At 37.7% G+C, this 23975-nt stretch overlaps 2 pseudogenes; both read left to right on the plus strand.

Moving 5' to 3' along the window:
- LOC147003526 (sulfotransferase 2A1-like) overlaps positions 1-23975 on the plus strand; it is a 62053-nt pseudogene that overhangs the window by 18437 nt on the left and 19641 nt on the right.
- LOC147003527 (histone acetyltransferase KAT6B-like) lies at positions 157-10097 on the plus strand (annotated as a pseudogene).

Below are 23975 nucleotides of genomic sequence, written 5' to 3' on the forward strand. Positions count from 1 at the left end.
GTAGTCTCCTTCTCTAAGGCTAGGAGACTTAGTGTTACAAAAAATTGTCATTCCTCCAAAAACAATGTACAGATCCAACACAATCCCAGTCAAAATTTCAATGTCATTATCCACAGAATAAAAAAAAAAAAACTTGAATTCATACAGAATGGTAAGATGTTCATTCCTACATGGTACATTATACAACCACCTCTCATGCTCAGAGATTATTGCAGAGGAGATGTTGGAATTAATGTAGGAGCTGAAGGTAAAGAGAGAAGTGTTATAAAATGCTGGCTTGTGAGCATGTCAGAGTAAATGCAGCAAGTAATATCATCTGAAGCTGCTTGCAATGGGTCTGCACAAGACTGGCATTCATCAATAATTAGTCATAGGTTGGGGAGGAGACTCATGGAACATCACTAATCCCTGCTGAAGTGCCAGATACTGAGGGATTCTGGGTCATAGGAAGCCACTGTCTTCAGTTGTATACCAACTGAGGTTCCTACTAGGTTTCAATGGGTAGTTCAACTCCACAGTTTCACAGAAAATCCTATTCATGGTCATACTAATGGGTCATGAATAAAGAGATATGAGTGTTTTAAAAAAGAACTATAGGGAATGGAGGTTAATAAAGAGAGAGTGAGATTGGAGAGCGTGAATGCTATCAATAATTAGAATGTAATTTATACATGTATGAAATTTCCAAAAAACAAATTCAGTAATATATTCATATGAAAGCAAATAAAAACAATCACTCACATAATCAAACTGATTTTGGAAAAAACAGTACCTTATTTCAAGTTATACTACAGAGATATTAATTAAAGACAGCATTGGACTGTTACAAAAACAGGCATAGAGATTAATGGAGTAGAAAAAGAAGACAATATGTTAATACAACTGATGGCTCTTTATGTTTGGCAAAATAAAAAAAATACATTTAAGAAAGACAAGTTCTCAAGTAAATGGTGCTTTGGTAACTGGATTGCTCTATGTAGAAGAGTGAGTTTATTTCTTCCTTTTCATTTTATTTTTTATTAGATATTTTCTTCATTTACATTTCAAATGCTATCCCATTTCCTACATTTCTCTGAAAGTCCCTTATACCCTACCCCTTCCTGCTCCCCAACCCACCCACTCCTGCTTTCCTGGCCCTGGCATTCCCCTGTACTGGGGCATATAATCCCTCATCCCTCAAACATATAAACAGTGACACACATAGTCAGACCAACAGACACAGCCTGACAGACACACACCAATATCAAGTGGATCAAGAACCTCAACAGAAGACTCAAATCTATGAAACTGCTAAAGGAAAAGGTACAGGTAAGTACTAGCTAAATAGGACTCATCCCACTCAGACAACAGGGCAAATAATGGACAAGTAGGACCTTACTCAAAGAAAAGAATTCCATTAACCAGTATAACTCATTTGTCATGTGAAGATGCAGGCTACAGAATGGATGAAAACCTGTGCAATCTACATGTTCATGGTCTGTGGTTGTCTAGAGTCTAAAAGATTTTTAAAAATTCAAAATCCAGGAAAAAAAAACTGAGCAAAACCTGTATCATGGAACCTAATAGTGCTACCAAAACAAGAAAAACAAATTCCTCATCTCCAATTTTTTAACCATTCAGCATTATTAGCCATCATGGAAATGCAAATAAAATCTGCTTTGTGAGCTCATTTTACTCCAGTCAGAATGGACATTGTTAAAAGACAAAATATTTATGAAGCCTTGGGAAAATAAAAGAAAGCATAAATATAAAGGGATGAGAAAGGATTTGTTGCAGGTAATTTGAAAAAGTGTTGAAAGAGAATGCATGGCTAATTATTGTTTTAGTTCTAAGTCTGTTAACACAGTTTTGCTTTTGGTAGGGGCAGTAAATTGAGGTGATGTTGAAATTGTAATATTTAATGTGAAGGTTCAAATATTCTTTTATGCCAATTCTTTTTATTGGATATTATCTATATTTACATTTCAAAATGTTATCTCTTTCATAGTTTCCCCTCTAAAACTCCCCTATCCCCTTGAACCTCCCCTACTCCCCAACCCACCCACTCCTATTCCAGTTCCTGGCATTCCCCTATACCGGGGCATAGAACCTTCACATGACCATGGGCCTGCTTCTCCTCCCATTGATGATTGACTAGGCTATCCTCTGCTAAATAAACATCTAGAGCCACAAGTTCTACCATTTGTTTTCTTTGATTGGGGGTTTAGTTCCAAGGAGCTCTGGGGGTACTGGTTAGTTCATATTGATGTTCCTCTTATGGGGCTTCAAACCCCTTAAGATTCTTGGATACTTTCTCTAGTTCCTTCATTAGGGATCTTGTGCTCCATCCAATGGCTGATTGTGAGCATCCAATTCTGTATTTTCCAGGAACTGGAAAAACCCCTCAGGAGACAACTACATCATGCTTCTGACAGCAAGCTCTTGTTGGCATCTAACACAGTGTCTGGGTTTGGTGGTTGTTTATGGGATGGAACCCCAAGTGGGGCAGTCTCTAGATTGTTGTTCCTTCAGGCTCTGTTCTGAACTTTGCCTCTGTAACTTCTTCCATGGGTATATTGTTCACCTTCTAAGAAGGATTCTAAACTTATGGGTAATATCCACTTATCAGTGAGTGCATATCATGTGTGTTCCTTTGTGATTGGGATACCTCACTTAGGATGACATCCTCTGGATCCATCCATTTATCTAAGAATTTTATAAATTCATTTCTTTAATACTGCATAGTACTCCATTCTGTAAATGTACCACATTTTCTGTACCCATTCCTCTGTTTGAAGTTTCTGTATAATAACCTTAAAATGCTTAAAAATTTTATAAGAACTTATTTTTAAAAGTAAATAGAAAATGTGGGGAAAGAGAAACACTGGTGGTAGTTCACACTTGTACCATCACTATTGAAATCACTATGGAGTTCACTCTGAAAGCTAAAAACATATTTTCATGTAACCCATCTGTCCAATATTAAGTACATACCCATACTACTTAGATGTATACTACTATATATCTAGGTATATATTGCCATGCAATTAGGTATATAATACTGCAGACTTAGAAGCACACCTAAGTGCACACTACTATATACTTAGATATATAATACTACATCCTTAGGTATATGCTATTGTGTAGTTAGGTATATATTCCTACATACGTAGATATATACTACTAATAGGTAGTTGAACATCTGTGCTCATTTCAACTCTACCCAAAATAGCCAGGTTCAGCCTATGTGCCCATCAACTGAAAAACAGATAATGAAATTGTGATGTGTGTACACTACAGAATGAAATTTCATTCAGGTATAAAAATAACATTTGAGTTTCTTTGGAAAGTAGATGCAATTGGAAAATATACTTAATGAGGTAACCTAGGCACAGATAGACAAATAGTATTTGTTGTTAGTCATAAGAGTATCCTACATAACTTCTTATTGTGTTTAAATCAAAGTGCATATAAAGGACAGAAATCAGCAAGGAGACATTAGAAGAACAAGAAAGAGACATTCCCAAATACTTTAATATGAGAGTGAAGGAATGAATATAAGAGTGGGGTGGTATATGCAAAGATAGGGTGGTAAGATGAAGGATATAATTAATCAAAACAAGAATATATGAAAATGCCTTATGGAAACTCACATGTTTGGAAGCTCATTAATATACTAGTCAAGATACCTTATACAGGTAGAAAAAACTGCCTGTAGAAGTCATAGCTTGTTAAATGAAAGCTCCATTGCTGGTGTTGGAAGACATCCCTCCCTAGGAGTTTTTGCCTGGAAAATGCCCGAGGATTCAAATAATATGAGCAATTGTCACTGTTGTCAGCTGCCCATCAAAAAGTAGTTGGTAAGACACTATTGCTACAGACATCCTTATGTGCTTGTCATGGGACATGAAGGAAGAATGCTGGGAGTCAGCTGCACTGTGCCTTCCTGCTGAATAGCCCTCACAGTGTCAGTCAGGATGTTATTAGGAGATTGTCATTAACACTTACTCAGCTGTGGACACTGTCATCTATACTTCAACCATCTTCACAACATATGCTTAATAATAGCTATTGTGTTCTGGGGTTAAACAGTCATTTTTTTTTTTTATTTTCATTGAGAAGATTTCACATCATGTTTATTCAACATGGTTAAATATCCACATTTTGGAGGGAATAGATCATAGTGTTGAAGCTGCCATTGTTATTCTGGTAAATATATATGATGTGAACATCAACTTGTCTTCTAAATAACCATGATTTTCTGCTAACATATCTCTACCATCATCTTGATGTAAAAATGCTTCTTGTAATAGGCAATGGTAATTTCAGACTAGCCAAAACTCAAAACTAGCCAAAGTGCTGAGAATAAGTACCCTTTTAGTGCTCACCATAAATGAGACATCTATAGCCCATAGTATAAATTTAGGAAACATCACGGAAGAAGGTATGATATAAGAACCTAAAGATGGGATAGAATGATGTGGAACATTGATTTGTAGATATGATTTGGCCACAGCACTCTTGGACTCATATTATCTGTGATTACTGCTCAAAACTTCCAAAAGGTGATCCCTTCAATATCCTATCAAGGAGAGAGGAGGTGCTCACAAACCCCTTACCCATTTCTTGAGGATTTATAGGCAATTATTAGTAGATAGGGGCAGGGCTCATGAGATTGTCCTCTTTCCAGCCTCTATATCATGTTAGTGGCTTCTGATGGAGGGAGGTTATTTTTTAAGTAGATTAGCTATTGATAAGGTACCCATGTTAATAAAAATGACTCCTTTCCTTTATTCCAGTAACAAACACACACACACACATGCACACACAGACACACACAGACACACACAGACACACACACACACACACACTAAGAAAAGGAATATGAAAGTAGAAAGAGAGGTAGTAAAACTTCTTGAGTTCCTTATATATATTGGATATTAGCCCCCTATCTACTTTAGGATTGGTGCAGATCTTTTCCCAATTTATTGGTTGCCTTTTGGCTTTATTGAGAGTGTCCTCTGCCTTACAGAAGCTTTGCAATTTTATGAGGCCAAATATGTTAATTCTTGATAATACAGCACAATCCATTGGTGTTCTGTTCAAGAATCTTTTCCCTGTGCCCATATCTTGAAGGCTCATCCCCAATTTCTCCTCTATAAATTTCAGTGTCTCTGGTTTTATGTGGAGCTCATTGATCCACTTAAACTTAAGCTTTGTACAATGAGACAAGAATGGGTCAATTAGCATTATTCTACATGCTAACCACCAGTTGAGCCAACACCATTTTTTGTAGATGCTGTTTCCTTTCCACTTGATGTTTTTGCTCTCTTGTCAAAGATCAAGTGACCATAGTTGTGTGGGTTCATCTCTGAGACTTCAATTCTGTTCCATTGATCTACCTCTCTATCACTGTACCAGTACCATGCAGTTTTTAATCACAGTTGCTTTGTAGTAAAGATGAAGTCAGGGATTGTGATTCCACAAGAGGTTTTTTTTATTATTGAGAATAGTATTAGCTAACCTAGAATTTTTGTTATTCCAGATGAATTTGAAAATTGCCCTTTCTAACTGGGTGAAGAATTGAGTTGGAATTTTGATGGGGATTGCATTTAACCTGTAGATTGCTTTTGGCAAGATAGCCATTTTCACTATATTAAGCGTGCCAATCCATGAGCATGGGAAATGATTCCATCTTCTGTGATTTTCATTGATTTCTTTCTTCAGAGACTTGAAGTTCTTATCCTACAGATCTTTCACTTCTTTAGATAAAATCACACCAAGGTATTTTATACTATTTCTGACTATTTTGAAGGGTGTTATTTCCCTAATTTTTTTCTCAGCCTGTTTATCCTTTGTCTAGAGAGAGACCACTGATTTGTTTGAGTTAATTTCATGTCCAGTTACTGCACTGAAGTTGTTTATCAGGTTTAAGAGTTCTCTGGTGGAATTTTTAGGGTCATTTATATATACTATCATATCATCTACAAATAGTGATATTTTGACACCTTCTTTTCCATTTATATTCCTTTGATCTCCATTTGTTGTCTAATTGCTCTAGATAGACTTCAAGTACTATATTGAACAGGTAGGGAAAGAGTGGGCAGCATTGCTTAATACCTGATTTTAGTGGGATTGCTTACAGTTTCTCAACATTTAGTTTGATTGTGGCTACTGGTTTGCTGTATATTGCTTTTAGTATGTTAAGGTATGGGCCTTGAATTCCTGATCTTTCCAAGACTTATCATTAAGGGGTTTTAGACTTTGTCAAATGTTTTCTGAGCATTCAATTAGATGATCATATTTTTTTTAATTTTTTTATATAGGGGATTATGTTGACAGATTTCTGTATATTGAACCATCCTTGCATCCCTGGGATGAAGCCTACTTGATCATGAAGGATGATGGTTATGATGTTTTCTTGGATTCGGTTTGCTAGAATTTTATTAATTTTGCATGGATATTCATAAGGGAAATTGGTCTAAAGTTCTCTTTCTTTGTTGGGACTTTATTTGGTTTGGGTATCAAAGTAATTCTGGCTTTATAGAATTTACTGGGTAGAGTACCTTCTGTTTCTATTTTGTGGCATAATTTGAGGAGAGTTGGAATTAGGTCTTCTTTAAAGTTCTGATAGAACTCTGCACTAAACCCATCTGGTCCTGGGCTTTTGTTTTTGTTTGGGAGACTATTAATGACTGCTTCTACTTCTTTAGGAGAAATGGGATTGTTTAGGTCATTAATCTGAACCTGATTTAACTTTGGTACCTGGCATCTGTCTAGGAAATTGTCCATTTCATCCAGGTTTTCCAGTTTTGTTGAGTATAGACTTTTGTTGTAGGATCTGAGGATTTTTTGGATTGCCTCAGATTCTGTTGTTATATCTCCCTTTTCATTTCTGATTTTGTTAATTAGGATACTTTCCCTGTGCCAATTAATTAGTCTAGCTAATGGTTTATGTATCCTGTTGATTTTCTCAAAGAACCAGCTCTTGATTTGGATAATTCTTTGTATAGTTCTTTTTGTTTCCACTTGGTTGATTTCAGCCACAAGTTTGATTATTTCCTTCCACTCACTCCTCTTGGGTGATTTTGCTTCCTTTATTTCTATAGCTTTTAGGTATGCAGTTGAGCTGCTAGTGTATGCTCATTTCAGCTTCTTTTTGGAGAAACTCAGAGCTATGACTTTTCCTTGTAGGACTGCTTTCAATGTGTCCTATAAGTTTGGGTATGTTGTGGCTTCATTTTCATTAAAATCTAAATAGTCTTTAATTTCTTCCGTTATTTCTCCCTTGACCAAGTTATCATCCCATAGAGTGTTCTTCAGCTTCCATGTGTATGTGGATTTTCTATTATTTATGTTGATATTGAAGATCAGCCTTAGTCCATGGAGATCTGATAGAGTGTGTGGAATTCATTCTATATTTTTTGTATCTGCTTAGGCCTGTTTTGTGACTGATTATATGGTCAATTTTGGAGAAGGTAGCATGACATGTTGAAAAGAAGGTATATCCTTTTATTTTTGGATGAAGTGTGTATAGATAGCAGTTAAATCCATTTGTTTCATAACTTATGTTAATTTCACTGTGTATATGTTTAGTTTCTGTTTTCAGGAACTGTCCTTTGATGAGAGTGGGGTGTTGAAGTGTCCCACTATTATTGTGAAAGGTATAATGTGTGCTTTGAGTTTTAGCGAAGTTTCTTTAATGAATGTGGATGCCCTTACATTTGGAACATAGATGTTTATAATTTAGAGTTCATCTTGTAAATTTTACGTTTGATGAATAAGAAGTGTCCCTCCTTATCTCTTTTGAGAACTTTAGTTTGAAAGTCCATTTTGAGTTGAAGGTGAGGAATTCTCACTTCTTCCTGCACCATGCTTACATAAATACTTCCATATTCCTGCCTTGATGATAATGGACTGAACCTCTGAACCTGTGATACAGCCCCAATTAACTGCTCTTCTTATAGGAGTTGCCTTAGTCATGGTTTCTGTTCACAGCAGTAAAATCCTAACTAAGAAACCCTGTGCTGATCCCATTCCAATATGTTGCTTCTGTTTGAGGACTAAAGAGTCAAATTGTGAAAAGAAACCAGAAGAACTTGTTTCTTGTGCTGATTGTGGCAACAGTGGATACCCATCCTGTCTGAAGTTTTGTCCTGAATTAACCACAAATGTGAAGGCCTTGAGGTGGCAGTGCATTGAGTGCGGGACATGCAGCACATGTCAAGTCCAGGGCACAAATGCAGATAATATGCTCTTTTTGTTATTCCCGTGATAGAGGATACCATATGGAGTGTTGTGACCCACCACTTTCCAGAATGACAAAAGGTCTGTAACCAGTGATGAAGTATCCATGAGTGCATTCACAGGAATGGGGTCACCTGATACTGAAATTAAAATAAGCATCAAAAAAGAAAGTACAGATGTAAGTCTGATGGGAAACAAGGATATCCCGACTGAAGAGGATCTGGAAATTTTTAAGCAGGCCCAGGACTGTCTTGGGGGAAAATAGAGTGTGAAAGTGGAGTGGAAGACTGTGGTCACTACCCCTCAGTAATAGAGTTCAGAAAATATGAAACCCAAACCTTGTACTCCTTGCCTTACCCACTGGAATATGCAAGATTACCAAAGTTTTACCTGTGTAAATTCTGTCTTAAATATATGAAGAGTGAAAATATTTTGCTACGACACTCAAAGAAGTGTGGATGGTTTTGTTCTCCAGCAAATGAGATTTACTGAACGAAAGACCATTCAGTATTTGAGGTTGATGGGAATATGAGTAATATGTATTGCCCAAACCTTTGCCTGTTAGCCAAGCAATTCCTGGACCACATTGTATTATGTTGTTGAGCCATTCCTTTTTAATGTCCTTACAAAAAATGATGAAAAAGGCTGTCATGTGGTTGGATACTTCTCCAAGGAAAATCTCTGCCAACAGAAGTATAATGTGGCCTGCATAATAATCATGCCCCAGCACCAAAGGCAAGGATTTAGACGCTTTCTCGTTGATTTCAGCTATTTGCTTTCTTGAAGAGAAGGCCAAGCAGGGTCTCCCGAAAAGCCACTCTCTGACCTGGGCTGGCTCTCCTACCTGGCCTACTAGAAAAGTGTCATCTTGGAATACCTCTACCACCACCACGAGACGCACATCAGCATCAAGGTCATTAGCAGAGCCACAGGTATGTGCCCACATGTCATTGCCACCACTATGCAGCACCTCCATATGATTGATGGACAGATGGCAGGTTTGTCATCATTAGAAGGGAAAAGTTGATATTGAGCCACATGGAAAAGCTGAAGAACTGTTCCCGACCAAATGTACTTGATCCAGAGAATCTAAGATGGAGTCCAATTTTAATTTCTAATGCTGTGGTTTCTGTGGAAGAGGAGACTGAACGACTAATGGATAAGCCAGCTTCTGGGAGAAGAAGAGAAACAGATCCTGTTGTCTAGAGATACCAGTAGGCAATCATCTGCAAAAGTACAATAAAAAGAGTAAATACCTGCATTCTCCAGAGAGGCGACCAGTGGCCGGGGAGAGAGGACAGTTGTTAGAGCTGTCCAAAGAGAGCAGTGAGGAAGAGGAAGAGGAGATAGAAGATGACAAGGAAGAGGAAGAAGATGAGTAAGAGGAGGAGAGCATTCAGACAGCTCCTGCACGGTTGACTAAGCCATAGTTAGTTTCCATTAAAAGAAAGAGGTCTTTTGTAGTAAAGAAGAAAAGAGGTCATAAATGCAGGAGGATCAACAGCAGTGTAACCACTGAGACCATTTCCAAGAGGACAGAAGTGCTAAATGAGCCCTTTGACAACTCAGATGAGGAGAGACAAATGCTGCAGCTGGACCCTACCTGTGGGATCCCAGTGGAGGAGGGGGACAGGAAGCCAGTTCTGAGGAAAGCATTCCAACATCAGCCAGGGAAGAAAAGACAGACAGAGGAAGACGAAGGAAAAGACAATCATTTCTTCAAAAACACTGAGCTTTGTAGAAAAGATGTAGATAATGATGCAGAACACTTGAAAGAAGGCAGCAAAGACAATCCTGAGCCTCTAAAGTGCAGACAAGTGTGGCCAAAAGGAGAGAAGCAAGGGCTCTCCAAGTGGAAGAAAAGCAAGTAGAGGAAGATGGGGTTCAAGCTGAATCTGTATGAGCAGAATAGGAGGAGGAGGAAATTGGAAAAAATACTTTTTTAATTTCTCCATCAGTTATGATAAGTAGCAATGCTAGATATACTACTCTGACATGTAAATGGTTAACTCTTTAGAACTTGAAATACTGATTTCCAGACTTCCTTCCCTTTAGAATTGTTAATGAGTCTCTTTTTCTGAGATGCCTTCCTTTATATTTGGCTTAGCAGATCTCTCACTGATTTTTATTTACTTTCTTTGTTTACACAGTCATGAACAAGAAGAGAGTAAATGTATAGGCCATGGCTTTTTGGACTTCATTTAGATTTTTCCTCCATTTATACTTCTCATGAACCCACTAAGTAAGGAATGGTGCTGCCCACAATATACATTATCCTTCTATATCATCAATTAACAATTAGGACAAAGTTTAAATGCATACACACATGCCAATGGTATCTACATTATTTCTCATTAAGTCTGTCTTCTGGGGTATTTATAGATTGAATCCAGTTTCCTATTTCTTTTTTCCTTTAATGATATTTTCTTTATTATTATCTGGGTTGTATGTGTGCATAGTGTCTGTGTGGATACACACATGTCACAGAACATCAGTGATGACTTGAGGGCAACTTTGTGAAGTCAATTATTTCCTTCTATTTATTCAGGTTACAGAAAATGAGATCTCCTCATAAGGCTTATATGATAGACACTTTTATACCTTGAGCTATAAAACAATCCCTTCATTCCCCTTTGTAAATCTATTCATTTCATTCAAAATTTTGAATTTGTGTTAATTTCTACTTTTACTTGTTCAATAAAGTTGCTCATATCTTTCTTTTAAAAGTGATACCATTAAGAGCTGGAGAGAAGGCTCAGTGACCTATAGTACTGGCTGCATTTTTAGAGGAGTAGAGTCTGGTTCCCCACACTCACACCCCTGTGTAGGTCATGATTTTCTATAACTCCAGATTCAGAGTAACTGACATCCTCCTCTCTCCTTTGCAAATATAACCACACAGACATGCAATCTCACAAACATCACATAGGCATATACAAAACTAAAAAATAAAATAAATCTTTATTAATGACTTCATTAACTTCAACTTTCTAGGGCTTACTATTCTCTCTGAATCCCCATGTATACAGTTCTAAATTGAGGTATTCTTTTCATTGATCTTCCAACAGGCTACAAAATTAATGTTCTTTGAGTAAACTCAGTTTATCTGTGATCATTGTATAAAATGTCTTTAAATATATCTTTTAACTGTTTGATAACTCCATACATTGTGTTTTTATCACTTTCATTCCCTTTCCTGATTCCTCCTGTATACTGCTCTAATTCCATAAGCACCCAACTTTGTATATTATCATTTTAAGATTTAGGTTTTTTATGTCTAGGTGCCTTTTATCTGCATGTGTGTATGTAAATCAAAATGAGAGCATTTCTCATAGTGGCCAGGAGTATAAATTGTCTTCTAGAACTGAAGTTACAGAAGATAGTGAGTTACCATGTTGGTACTGGGAACTGAACCAACATCTTCTGTGGGAGCAGCAAGTGTTCCAAAATCCTGCGCCATCTCTCCAGTCCTATTGCTTTTTAAAACCATCCATTCCAATTAATTCTGCCTATACATTTTTGGGTGTATGAATATTCACTGTAGTTGAATAAACACTCATAAATAAACTGACTTTCTTCAGGAAGTTATCAATCACTAGTAGTTCCTCATACTTGGCACATCATGACCAACCTCTTGCTCCATGCAGGGACTCTGTCTGGCTTAAGCTTACACAGGTCTTGCACATACTGTCACAACTGCTGGGTTCATGTGTCCAACTGCAGTGAAGTGCTCAGAAAACACTGTTTTAGTGAAGTCATCCACCACCTCTGCCTCTATAATATTGCACATCCACATCCAAAAGGATCCCTGAACATTGGAGCAAAAGGTTTAATATAGAAGCCAATTTTAGTGCTTACTACTTCCTTACAAACACACACAAGGTCTCTCCCTTACAAACACACACACACAAACACACACACAGAGAGAGAGACACACACACACAAACAAAAACACACACACACACAATGGTGCCTTATCCCCTTTACTAATTTTGTTGATGTGATTATTAATGATGTCATATAGCTTTGATTCATACATCTATTAGATTTCTGCCAGTAGGTTGCTGTATTGATGGAAATCTTTCTTTCCAACACCATATAAAATACTGTTCTCCCATCTCTGTTATCAAATATTTCTGTTGACTTCATACACCTCAGCAGGAGGCTGGTACTTACAGAAATCACCTCTGGATTGCTGTATTGGTGTGATAGATTTCCCCCAGCACACACCTCTGTCCTTGCACCTTGGCAGTAGAATATCTCATGGCATCAATGGTAAATTTGTGTGGTAATGAGTTTGATAATGAACTTGATTTCATCAGTTCTCTATTTGTGTATTAACCTCAAACATCATGTTTAATGCTATAAATACAGACTACTTAGATTTTTCTTAGTGAAGCTTTCTGCTGCTGCTTTCAGAAAATGAAGACAGTCAAGCAGACCCTGTGTTAGTGCTTTGTAATTGAAACTCTACTTCTCCCTGCACACAGTCAGATATGGATCATGGTTTGAGCATATCTGTGGCTGGCTGTCCATGAGAGAATGGGACAACTTCTTGGTACTATACTATGAAGACATGAAAAAGGTGAGCTTACAGTTATCACTCAGTTACGAACAAGAACCTATTATTGAGGAACATTACTGAGAACTGTGATTGGTTTGTTTGTTTTGACTTTTATAAAAATTATCACCTGAAAGAAGTGAACTTTATTTTATTTATTTATTTATTTATTTATTTATTTATTTATTATGTATTTTTGCTCCTGTTTTATTTTCTTTTAAATGTCACAGTTGAAATTTTGGAATTGTATATTTTTATTAAGCTAATAAAAATATATTTTAAAATATGCAACTCAGTATTAGCATTTTTTACTTTATTTTCCTAATTTTTTATAATTAAATAATTAATTTATTTTTTACACTCCATATTTTATTCCGCCTTCCCATCCATCATCCTACACTTCCAACATCCCATACCTCCTATCCACTGCATGTTTCTCCACGCCCACGCAACCTGACCGGAAAATACCCTAGGGCCTCCAGTCTCTTGAGAGTTAAGTGCATCATCTCTGAATGAACACAAGCCTGGAAGTCCTCTACTGTATGAGTGTTGGGGGCCTTATATCAGCTGGTTTATGCTTCTTTCTTTGTGGTCCAGTGTTTGAGATATCTCAGGGGCCCAGATTAATTGAGACTGCTGGTCCTCCTAAGGGTAGCCCTACTCCTCAGCTTCTTTCAGCTGTCCCTAATTCAACAACAGGGGACAGCTGCTTCTGTCCATTGGTGGGTGCAAATATCTTCATCTTACTCTTTCAGTTGCTTGTTGGTTCTTCTGGAGTGAGGTCATGCTAAGCCCCTTTTTGTGAGCACTCAATAGCCTCAATAATAGTGTCAGGCCTTGGGAACTCCACTTGAGTTGGAGCCCACTTTGGGTCTGTTGCTGGACCTTCTTTTCCTCAGGTTCCTCTCCATTTCCATCGGTAATTCTGTCATAAGGGAGCAATTATGGGTTATAGTTATGACTGTGGGATGGGCCCACTCTCCCTCATTTGATGCTCTGTCTTACTGATGGAGGTAGGCTCTATGAGTTCCCTCTCACTAATGACTGGCATTATCATCTAAGTTCCTTCCCTTTGAGTCCTAAGAGGCTCTCAACTCCCAAGTCTCCAGTGTATTCTGCAGGGTCCCCCCAATCTCCTAGTTTCAGCGGATGCCTGTTTCCATTCTTTCTGCTGGCCATCAGAGTTTCAGTCCTTTCTCTTTACCCAATACCAGATCAGAAACCCTGTTCCACCTCACTCCCCCATTCCATTTCCCTCTGAGATTTCTCCTCCCTTCCCAGTTGTGAATGCTTTCTTCCCCCTCCCAAGTGGGACTGAGGCATCCTCACTTGGGCACTTCAATTTGTTGGCCTCTTTGAGTTCTGTGAACTGTATCTTTGGTACCTGTATGGTTTATTTATTTTTTATTTTTTTGGTTATCATCCACTTATTAGTGAACATTAACATTTTTGAACGAATCAAAAAATTTACAGTAATTTATTGTAGTTAAATGCCTCTTGAATTTGTATGATATCTTTGGAAGTTAAGAGTAATATACACTCAGTCACTTATTGAAATATATTTGGAACTTTAAACATGATAGAAGTAGAAAAAAATCTGTAATGAAATCCTCTATGAAAGGAAATTGTGACAAGTTCCTGATTAGACAGAAACAGATCCATCGCCAAGAGAAAATACACAGTGTACCTGTGGCTTCATAGAATGAATTAGTGTTCCTTCTCTTTCTATGTTGTGGAATAATTTGAAGAGTACTTGCATTAGGTCTTCCTTGAAAGTCTGATAGAATTCTCCACTAAACCCTTCTGGTCCTGGGCTTTTTTTGGCTGGCAGAATTTTATTGACTGCTTCTAATTCTTTAGGGGTTATGGGACTGTTTACATGGTTTAACTGATCCTGTTATAACTTTGGGATCTGGTATCTGTCTAGAAAATTGTCCATTTCATCTAGATTTTCCAGTTTTGTTGCATATAAGCTTTTTTTAGTAAGATCTGATGTTTTTTGTTTTTTTAAATTTCCTCAATTTCTGTTATATCTCCCTTTTCATTTCTGATCTTCTTAATTTGGATAATGTCTCTTTGCCCTCTGATTAGTCTGGCTAGAGGCCTATCTTAATCTTGTTAATTTTCTCAAAGAATCAGCTCCTGGTTTTGTTGATTCTTTATATAGTTCTTTTTGTTTCCACTTGGTTGATTTCAGCCCTGAGTTTGATTATTTCCTGTTGTCTACTCCTCTTGTGTTTATTTGTTCCTTTTTGTTCTAGAGATTTTAGATATGCTGTCAAGCATCTAGAGTAAACTTTCTCCAGTTTCTTTTTGGAGGCACTCAGAGCTAGGAGTTTTCCTCTTAGGACTGCTTTCATTGAGTCTTATAAATTTAGGTATGATGTGATTTCATTTTTATTAAATTCTAAAATTTCTTTCATTTCTTTCTTTATTTCTTCCTTGACCAAGTTATCATTGAGTAGAGTGTTGTTCAACTTTCATGTGTATGTGTGCTTTCCTTTCTTTTTTTTTTTTTTTTTTTTTTTTTTCTTGGTATTGAATTCCAGCCTTAATCCATGGTGATCTGATAGGATACATGGGAATTTTTTCTATCTTGTATCTGTTGAGTCCTGTTTTGTGACCAATTATATATGGTCAGTTTTAGAGAAGATATCATGAGATCCTGAGATGAAGGCATATTATTTTGCTTTAGGAAGAAATGTTCTGTAAATACCTGTTAGATCCATTTAGTTCATAACTTCTATTAGTTTCACTGTGTCTCTGTTTAGTTCTTGTTTTTCTGATCTGTCCATTGCTGAGAGTGGGGTGTTGAAGTCTCCCACTATCATTGTGTGGGATGCAATATATGTTTTGGGCTTTGCAAAGTTTCTTTTATGAATGTGGCTGCCCTTCCATTTGGAGCATAGATGTTCAGAATTGAGAGTTCATCTTGATAGACTTTTTTCCTTTGACCATTATGAAGTTTCCTTCCTTATTTTTTTGATAACTTTTGGTTGATATTTGGTTTTATCCAATATTAGAATGGCTACTCTAGCTTGTTTCTTAGGATAATCTGCTTGGAAATTTGTTTCCAACATTTTATTCTGAGGTAGTGTCTATCTGTGTCGCTGAGGTGTGTTTTCTGTATGCAACAAAGTGCTGGGTCCTGTTTGCATATTTAGTCTATTAGTCTATATCATTTATTGGGAATTAAGTCCATTGATGTTAAAAGATATTAAGGATAAGTGTTGAACGATTACTTTCTGGCTTTTTCTAGGGTGAAGTTTCCCTCCTTCTGTGTGTGTTTTCCATCTATGATTCCTTGTATAGCTGGATTTGTGGAAAGATTTGTGTAAATTTGGCCTTGTCATAGAATATCTTGTTTTATCCATATATAGTAATTGAGAATTTTGCTGAGTATAGTAGCCAGTGCTGGGATTTGTGTTTTCTTAGGGTCTGTAGGAGATCTCTGCAGGATCTTCTAGCTTTCATATTTTCTGGTGAGAAATCTTGTGCAATTCTGATAGGCATCCCGTTATAAGTTACTTGACTTTTTCCTTAATGCTTTTAATATTCTTTCATTGTTTAGTTCATTTGGTGTTTTGATTATTATGGGACTGGAAAAATTTCATTTCTGGTCCAGTCTATTTGGATTTCTGTAGGCTTCCTGTATGTTCATGGGCATCTATTCAGAGGACAGAACTTTAATTATGAAAATGCTTCCATAATATCAGGCTGTAGGCAAATCTGCAAGGCACTTTCTTAGTCATTGATTGAAGATGGAGAGCCCAGCCTCTTGTGAGAGTTGCCCTCTTTTAGTTCTTTTAGAAAACTGGTTGCCTGAGTAAGGTAACCCACTCACAAAAGAACACACACGGCATGTCCTCACTGATACCTGCATATTAGCCCTGAAGTACTGAATACCCAAGACACAAATCACAGACAATATGAAGCACAAGAAGAAGAAAGACCAAAGTATGGATGCTTCAGTCCTTCCTAGAAGGGGGATCAAAACACTCATGGGAAGTGATACATAGACAAAGTTTGGAGCAGAATCCAGTGACTGTCCCATCCAGTGACTGAATTCCTCCAATGGTGAAAAATGCTGTGTAAGTGTAAGCCAAATGATGTGTGATAAAGTGTAAATTATAACATTGAAGTGAGACAAGTCAAACCAAAAAAAGTAAAAGAATCTTATTGAAAGCATGAGGATCAGAAACACACTCCTTTACTCCCTCAGGATTCTCATGAAAACACTTAATTTTTGGCAATGTTATAGACGTGGTGTATGTGGGAAAGAACCATCCAAGGTCTGTCCATGCTGCTTCAGTCTCCAAGAGTTCATATCTCTTGGTGCACTCAATTTTCTCTTTCTTTTACAGTCTTACAGCTTCTTCTTCTTCTTCTGCTGCTGCGACTGTTGCTTCTTCTTCTTCTTCTTCTTCTTCTTCTTCTTCTTCTTCTTCTTCTTCTTCTTCTTCTTCTTCTTCTTCTTCTTCTTCCTCCCCCTCTCCCTCTCCCCCTCCCCTCCCCTTTCATTCTTATACTTATTCTGGGTTCTCTAAGATCTGGAAAGAGGGATTTGATGGAGATATCCATTTATGATGTATCACTCTCTATAATGTATGGCTGTAAGATCCTATATTTGTCTCCATCTACTACAAGAGGAAGTTTCACTAATAATGTGTAAAGAAGGCACTGTTATATACATATATCAGAATATCATTAGGACTCATTTTGAGAGTATTTTTTTCTTTTTCCATTTTAAGAACATTATTTGGTCTCAGGTCCTTGGTCACCAAACAGTTTAGCATATGAGCTCCATCTCATGCAATAGGACCTAAGTCAAATCAGTTCTTTTTTCCTTATTCCTATAAGTTTTGAGCCACTAGTTATCTAACTTGTCTCAAAAGTAGTAAGTACCCACTATAGATAGAAACATTTGTGTCTAGTATTGTGTATATATTTCTCCTTGTGGAGCATGCACAGTGCCTTTCTATATTAAGACACTAGGATGTGAGAGTGAAGGTTCTCTGTAGGGACAATCTTGACATTTTCACATTCAGTATTTTGTATTGGTGTAGTCTATAGCAATATGGGGCTTGCTGTCAATCTATAGAGGGCAATTTATACTCCTAGTAAAAGTGTGGTGGTTTTGTTTTTGTTTTTGTTTTTGTTTTTTGAGAGGAAGTCCCATGGGGTCCATTTGACCAACAACTCAATTAATTGTGACCCAATTCTAGTAATGGAATTTTTCATTCTTTTTCCTTCCTGACATGACATGGGCATTATTTGGGGATTTCCCTTTGATTTACCTTCACATGTGCATAGATTTTAGGAAGTTTCCACTGTACTGGGTTTCAATACCTTTCTCAAACAACTCTTAATTTTACCTGTCTCTCCCTGTACTCCCTTCCACAACCCCCTTTCCTTTGCCCTTTCCTACTTGATTATCCCCCTCCTAGCCCTTGCACATCCTTTTATAATTTGTTCTGTACACTTAATGGTTTGATTATTATGTGCTCAGCAGACTTTCTTACCTGGTATGATCTACTTTCTTCACAGTATTTTTTTCTATGATTTTCTTAAAAATATTTTCTGTTTCTTTAACATGGGTTTCCTTTTCTTCTTGTATTCCTATTGTTCATAGATCTGGTCTTTTCATAGTAGTGACCTAGATTTTCTGGATATTATGTGCCAGTAGTATTTTATATTTAATAAGTTCTTTAATATATTTATTTCTTCTATCATATCTTCAATAACTGAAGGTCTCAGTATATTGTACTTGTTAGTGAAAATTGCCACTAAGATACCTGTTTGAGTTCCTAAAATTTTCATTTTGAGACTTCCTTCAATTTGGATTTTTTGAATTGATTCTATTTCTACTCTGGTGTAAATCAGTTTAATACAATACTTTCCACGATTTCTTTGTGGTTCCATAGAATTCTTTAAAAGATATATTCATTTCCTTTTAAAAGACCACTATCATATTCATACAAGTTGTTTAAAGGATTTTTTTCTTGTGCATCAGCTATGGTAAAATATTCAGGACCTGCTGTGTTATGATTGCTGGAGCCTAGTGAAGATATATTGCCCTGGTTGTTATTGATTGTATTTTTATACTGGCATTTAGGCATACTAGATTAGGAAGATAATAATTCTAGGGGCTGATATCTGGTCTTGTCATTATTGTATGGGAGTTTTGTTATCTGGCTTCTGTTTAACTTTGGTTATTATGAGTTTGAGGTGGCCCTACATACCCTACAGGAACTACATTGGGCTACCAGGTAAGATGAGTTTATGGGTTGGGAGATCTGAGAGTTAGGAATGGGATGGGTTGGCCATGGCAGAGGGACTTCTAAAGAGGGAGGAAAGCAGGGTGTTCCACTAAAATCTGCTTAGACAATCTCCAGGGAAGAGAGCCATATGTTGAGAAGAGACCACAGCAGGAAGTTTGGTAAACAGGATTGGTAAACAGGAGGGGATGAGACTTAGGGATTGAATTTGAAGAATGGAGGGAGAGATGAAGATCTGAAGGTGTAACCTAATTGCTTCCTTTGTCGTAATGTTCTGTGGCTTCCTTGGTGTGCACTCTGGAGTTGGGGCATAGCAATTCACCCCCCAAAGTTTGGTGTTCTGCTGCAGAGAAGTATGAGTCTGGGTGGTTGGACTATGAGACAAGTAGGGGAAACTAAAAATCTATCTGCTAAAAGCCTACCTCTTTCCCTGGCCAGAGTAGTTTGTGAGTTCCCGAATGATTTGAGGGAGCAATTTAAGAAGGGAGAGACCTTTGGATCCACTAGAAAAGGGAAATGATGCCAAAAACTTTCTGCTGCATAGCTAAGGATGAGAATTGGAGGCCAGGCATGGTGGAGCATACCTTTAATGTCAGCACTTCGGAGGCAGGGGCAGGCAAATTCCTGAATTTGAGGCCAGCCTGGTCTACAGAGTGAGTTCAAAGGCAGCCAGGGCTACACAGATTAACCCTGTCTTGAGAGAAAAAAAAACAAAACAAAACATGAACAACAACAAAAAAAAGATGCAAATTGGGCATGGGATCTAGAAAAACAGGGAGAAAGCCGAAGATCTGTTGTCAGCCAACCTACTTCCCTCAAGAGATGGAGAAAAATATATATTTAAAAAAGTAAAAGTGCAACCAGACAAAAATTGAAAGTTGAAACTATTCAAAAATAAATTTGACCTCATAGTGTTATCTCTCAGGAAGCAGGAGGGAGGAACCTGGGAGGGAAAGTGTATGGGGGGACTGGGACGGAGAGGTGAACCTGATACAGTATTGGGTGAAGGAAAAGGACTGAAACTCTGATGCCCAGCAGAATGAATGGAAACAGGCATCCTCTGAAAATAGGAGGTTGGGGGCGACGCTCCAGAATGCAGAATGGTTAGTTCATACTGTTGTTCCACATAGAGGGTTGCAGATCCTTTTAGCTCCTTGGGTAATTTCTCTAGCTCCTCCACTGGGGGCCCTGTGATCCATCAAAGAACTGACTGTGAGCATCCACTTCTGTGTTTGCTAGGCCACGGTATATTCTCACAAGAGATATCTATATCAGGGTCCTTTCAGCAAAATCTTGCTAGTGTGTGTAATGGTGTCAGTGTTTGGGGTTGATAATAGTATGGATCCCTGGGTCTGGCAGTCTCTAGATGGTCCATCCTTTCATCTTAGCTCCAATCTTTGTCTCTGTAACTCCTTTCATGGGTGTTTTGTTCCCAATTCTAAGAAGGAGCAAAGTGTCTACACTTTCATCTTCATTCTTCTTGAGTTTAATATGTTTTGCAAATTATATCTTGTATCTTGGGTATCCTAAGTTTCTGGGCTAATATCCCCTTATCAGTGATTACATATCATGCGACTTCTTTTTTTTAATTTTTAATATTTTTTATTACATATTTTCCTCAATTACATTTCCAATGCTATACCAAAAGTCCCCCATACCGCCCCCCACTTCCCTACCCACCCATTCCCATTCTTTTAGCATTCCCCTATATTGGGGCATATAAAGTTTGCAAGTCCAATGGGCCTCTCTTTCCAGTGATGGCCGACTAGGCCATCTTTCGATACATATGCAGCTAGAGACAAGAGCTCCGGGGTACTGGTTAGTTCATCATGGTGTTCCAAATATAAGGTTGCAGATCCCTTTAACTCCTTGGGTACTTTCTCTAGCTTCTCCATTGGGAGCCCTGTGATACATCCAATAGCTGACTGTGAGCATCCACTCCTGTGTTTGCTAGGCCCCGGCATAGTCTCACAAGAGACAGCTATATTTGGGTCCTTTCAGCAAAATCTTGCTAGTGTATGAAACGGTGTCAGCGTTTGGAAGCTGATTGTGGGATGGATCCCTGGATATGGCAGTCTCTAGATGGTCCATTCTTTCATCACAGCTTGAAACTTTGTCTCTGAAACTCCTTCCATGGGTGTTTTGTTCCCAATTCTAAGACGGGGCATATTGTCCACACTTTGGTCTTCATTCTTCTTGAGATTCATGCGTTTAGCAAATTGTATCTTATATCTTTGGTATCCTAAGTTTTGGGCTAATATCCACTTATCAGTGAATACATATTGTATGAGTTCCTTTGTGATTGTGTTACCTCACTCAAGATGATGCCCTCCAGGTCCATCCATTTGGCTAGGAATTTCATAAATTCATTCTTTTTAATAGCTGAGTAGTACTCCATTGTGTAAATGTACCATGATTTCTGTATCCATTCCTATGTTGAGGGGCATCTGGGTTCTTTCCAGCTTCTGGCTATTATAAATAGGGCTGCTATGAACATAGTGGAGCATGTGTCCTTCTTACTGGTTGGGACATCTTCTGGATATATGCCCCGGAAAGGTATTGCTGGATCCTCCTGTAGTACTATGTCCAATTTTCTGAGGAACCGCCAGACTGATTTCCAGAATGGTTGTACAAGCTTGCAATCCCACCAACAATGGAGGAGTGTTCCTCTTTGTCCACATCCTAGCCAGCATCTGCTGTCACCTGAATTTTTGATCTTAGCCATTCTGACTGGTGTGAGGTGGAATCTCAGGGTTGTTTTGATTTGCATTTCCCTGATGATTAAGGATGTTGAACATTTTTTTCAGGTGCTTCTCTGCTATTCGGTATTCCTCAGGTGAGAATTCTTTGTTCAGTTCTGAGCCTCATTTTTTAATGGGGTTATTTGCCTTTCTGGAGTCCACCATCTTGAGTTCTTTATATATATTGAATATTAGTCCCTTATCTGATTTAGGATAGGTAAAGATCCTTTCCTAATCTGTTGGTGGTTTTTTTGTCTTATTGATGGTGTCTTTTACCTTGCAGAACCTTTGCAGTTTCATGAGGTCCCACTTGTCAATTCTCGATCTTACAGCACAAGCCATTGCTGTTCTAATCAAGAATTTTTCCCCTGTGCCCATATCTTCAAGGCTTTCCCCCACTTTCTCCTCTATAAGTTTCAGTGTCTCTGGTTTTATGTGAAGTTCCTTGATCCACTTAGACTTAACCTTAGTACAAGGAGATAGAAATGGATCGATTCGCATTCTTCTACCTGTTAACAACCAGGTGTGCCAGCACCATTTGTTGAAAATGCTGTCTTTCTTCCACTGGATGGTTTTAGCTCCCTTGTCAAAGATCAAATGACCGTAGGTGTGTGGGTTCATTTCTGGGTCTTCAATTCTATTCCATTAGTCCATTTGTCTGTCACTATACCAGTACCACACAGTTTTTATCACAATTGCTCTGTAGTAAAGCTATAGGTCCGGCATGGTGATTCCACCAGAGGTTCTTTTATCCTTGAGAAGAGTTTTTGCGATCCTAGGTTTGTTGTTATTCCAGATGAATTTGCAGATTGCACTTTCTAATTCGTTGAAGAATTGATTTGGAATTTTGATGGGGATTGCATTGAATCTGTAGATTGCTTTTGGCAAGATAGCCATTTTTACAATGTTGATCCTGCCAATCCATGAGCATGAGAGATCTTTCCATCTTCTGAGATCTTCTATAATTTCTTTCTTCAGAGACTTGAAGTTTTTATTATACAGATCTTTCACTTCCTTAGTTTGAGTCACGCCAAGATATTTTATATAATTTGTGACTATTGAGAAGGGTGTTGTTTCCCTAATTTCTTTCTCAGCCTGTTTATTCTTTGTGTAGAGAAAGGCCATTGATTTGTTTGAGTTAATTTTATATCCAGCTACTTCATCGAAGCTGTTTATCAGGTTTAGGTGTTCTCTGGTGGAATTTTTAGGGTCACTTATATATACTATCATATCATCTGCAAAAAGTGATATTTTGACTTCATCTTTTCCAATTTGTATCCCTTTGATCTCCTTTTGTTGTCGAATTGCTCTGGCTAGGACTTCAAGTACAATGTTGAATAGGTATGGAGAAAGTGGACAGACTTGTCTAGTCCCTGATTTTAGAGGGATTGCTTCAAGCTTCTCACCATTTACTTTGATGTTGGCTACTGGTTTGCTGTAGATTGCTTTTATCATGTTTAGGTATGGGCCTTGAATTCCAGATCTTTCCAAGACTTTTATCATGAATGGGTGTTGGATCTTGTCAAATGCTTTTTCCGCATCTAAGGAGATGACCATGTGGTTTTTGTCTTTGAGTTTGTTTATATACTGGATTACATTGATGGTTTTCCGTATATTGAACCATCCCTGCATCCCTGGGATGAAACCTACTTGGTCAGGATGGACAATTGTTTTGATATGTTCTTGGATTCGGTTAGCAAGAAATTTATTGAGGATTTTTGCATCAATATTCATAGGGGATATTGGTCTGAAGTTTTCTATCTTTGTTGGGTCTTTTTGTGGTTTAGTTATCAGAGTAATTGTGGCTTCATAGAATGAGTTGGGTAGAGTACCTTCTGTTTCTATTTTGTGGAATAGTTTGTGAAGAACTGGGATTAGATCTTCTTTGAAGGTCTGATAGAACTCTGCACTAAACCCATCTGGTCCTGGGCTTTTTTTGGTTGGGAGACTATTAATGACTGCTTCTATTTCTTTGGGAGATATAGGGCTGTTTAGATCATTAACCTGATCTTGATTCAACTTTGGTACCTGGTATCTGTCTAGGAACTTCTCCATTTCATCCAGGTTCTCCAGTTTTGTGAGTATAGCCTTTGGTAGAAGGATCTGATGGTGTTTTGGATGTCTTCAGGATCTGTTGTTATGTCTCCTTTTTCATTTCTGATTTTGTTA

This window comes from Mus caroli, unplaced genomic scaffold (assembly GCF_978045245.1).
Source record: "Mus caroli unplaced genomic scaffold, Mus_caroli_1 scaffold_8, whole genome shotgun sequence".
Classification (NCBI taxonomy): Eukaryota; Metazoa; Chordata; class Mammalia; order Rodentia; family Muridae; genus Mus; species Mus caroli.